The sequence below is a fragment of the Ixodes scapularis genome, unplaced genomic scaffold, assembly GCF_016920785.2.
Source record: "Ixodes scapularis isolate PalLabHiFi unplaced genomic scaffold, ASM1692078v2 PGA_scaffold9__187_contigs__length_104089568, whole genome shotgun sequence".
NCBI lineage: Eukaryota > Metazoa > Arthropoda > Arachnida > Ixodida > Ixodidae > Ixodes > Ixodes scapularis.
In genome coordinates this window covers 102,332,471-102,335,010 of record NW_024609884.1, presented here as the reverse complement: position 1 = coordinate 102,335,010, position 2,540 = coordinate 102,332,471, and the positions used below count along the sequence as shown (strand labels likewise).

General features: G+C 48.6%; 1 non-coding gene across 1 annotated transcript; it reads right to left on the bottom strand.

Annotated features, from left to right (window-relative positions):
* Positions 1 to 288: 288 nt before the first annotated feature.
* Trnas-gga lies at positions 289 to 370 on the bottom strand. Its single transcript has one exon. It is a non-coding gene; the product is annotated as a tRNA-Ser (tRNA).
* Between the last annotated feature and the right edge of the window lie 2,170 nt (positions 371 to 2,540).

The window sequence follows — 2,540 nt, the reverse complement described above, 5'->3', positions numbered from 1 at the left end:
ACTGAATGATGGCGTTTGCAAAGAAAATTCTCTCTAACCAGGGAGCACGCCAGAGAAACGCACAACTTGGGCAAAAGCGTGGCAAACGTATGGGCCTAGCTTCGGCCCAGTTAGGTCAGTTAAAAAGTGCGTTGCCTAATGTAGCCCTAGTAGGGCGTTCCTAGGGCATGCCAAAAATTGGCTTTCAGGGGCGAAGCTCCTAAGGGCCTAGCCTTGTGCGTCCGGCGTCCGTGTTCACATCGATTTCCATCCCATCTGTCTTCTTAAAAAAAAAAAAAAAAATGTTTACACAGTCGACAGGATTCGAACCTGTGCGGGGAGATTCCAATGGATTTCCAGTCCATCGCCTTAACCACTCGGCCACGACTGCGGGACGAGTAGGGGGCCCTGAGATTTGGTAGTAACTCAAAGGCTGGGGATGTCATGGATGAAACGTTGCATGTAGCCGCTCATCGTCTATACAGGAGAGGACGCTGCTGCCGCACCATCAGCACTGCTTATGAACAATAAAATCAGTATCATCAGCACCACCAGAGCTTCGCCCCAAACAACATCATTCACCACGTGGAGATGCGGTCATTTTTCTCTGGTCCGTCACACGAGTGCCAAAGTGCGTGCCATACATGAGCCATAACGGCCAAAGGAAAATCAAATTTTGTGATTTCGGGAGTGCCGAAATTTCGTTTTCTTTTGGTCCGCCACAAGAGTGCCAAATTGAGTGCCATACCTGAGTCATAACGGCTAAAGTAAATCATAATTTTGGGATTCGGGGCGTGCCAAAGTTCGGGGTTTCTCTGTCTAGTCACTGGAGTGCCAAATTTGTGCCATAAATGCCAAAGAAAGCCCAGAGACTCGCAGAACTTTTGCATTTTTCTGGTGTACAACAAATCTGCTCTTTCACGCGCTCGAGAACAAAATGAAATGCTTGTTCGAAACAAGGTGGTCAGATGTCATCATCTCTGTTCCCAAGCAGCACGGCGATACTTGACAGTGTCGTGCCAGTATTGGCGTTACGTCGTTTCGCCACCAACCCAGTATTGGCGCAATATCGTGCGAATAACACTCGGACCAACAAAAATGTTTTTATCGCTTCCAGAGGTTTATTAAACCACCATAATTAGACGCAGCTTGTTCTCGACATATTTACAAAAGTAAGACTTGTGTGAAATAAAAAGCAACTTATTAAATGCAGTTTACACTGTTTTCAGAAGAAGCAAAACTCATAAATGAAATACGAATGACAGAGGAAATTGAGAGTAAGCAAGATAACTATCAAAAACATGCTTGCAGTGTACTTACTAATAAAACATTAATACCATGCAATCCGTGATTAATCCCTAATCCGACTCGGGCAGCGCAGAGTAATACAAACTCAATTAAAGTTGAAAAAGATGAAAGTCGCACACATTTAACGGAAGTCTCGCTGTCGCCGAAGAGAAGTTTCTTAGCGAAGCGCGTCCAACAAACACAGTATAACAATTCCATGGACTCCGACGAAGAAAACGGCCATTACCGAAAGGTTAGCACGAACGTATTCCGGCTATATGCGACGAAAAACCATAACCGCGAGGGTACAAAAGCTGCAGAACACTGAAGGGCGCATTTCGGAAACCGGACCTACGTAGCCCCCATCTCCATAACTTGGCAAACGGCGAAGACTATGGCCCCAGCGATCGTATTAGCGCGTCAGAGCGAGACACGGGACAAATTTCCGTCCAAGTATTTTGCCCTACGCATCCTACGGAGAGAGGTCACACGTTTCGCTCCATCTCTCTGATTGGCTTAAAGGCCGAGACCAACAAGCAGAAAGGGGGAAGCTTACTCTCGCCTTAAATTTCTTCTGGCCGTTTTTCCCGCAAAAGAAAGGAAGGAAAGATCCCCCATTTTTACGTCGCCGTTTAGGATTAGAAAAGGTTAGTCTAGCGGCCAGTTAGTAATCACAAAAGCAATGCAGGGGTCGCCCATTACTTTCTTCCCTACTTCCCTCTTCTTGACGCTACCCTTCACTTTGACCCTCGGATTTAGAGTCCTTACAGTGCAGTGGACGCTACGTCTCATCGGAGCAGTCATGCGCCTATCTTTCTCCGAGTGGCTACGCCCCGGGCATACCTACCGAGAGCGGCGTAAGGCAATAAAAGGAAGCGGTTGAATGGTCCGGCAAGCCTCCCACCGCGCCGTCAGCTTTGGGCTGAAGAGAGTACAAACGAAAACTGAACAAAACCGAGCCGCGATTCTTCTCGCATGCTGGCATCTGCTTGCCGCATTGGGTTCCTCACGTGATTCGATCGTTTCAACAGCTGTCTACAAATCATTTTACCAGGAAACATCAACACATCGGGTTCTTTGTGAACGACAACGTTTTTTTTCGAGGTTTTCTATTAGAGCGCAGCTCTTAGGCGCCCGTTTCCGGCTTGAGCGGCGTCGGCGTCGTCGTCAGACACGTAACCCCCCCCCCCGCCCCCCGAGGTCACGTGACCCCCCCCTCCCCGATGTCACGTGGCCCCTCCCCGCAGGGTCACGTGACCACCCCACCCGAGATC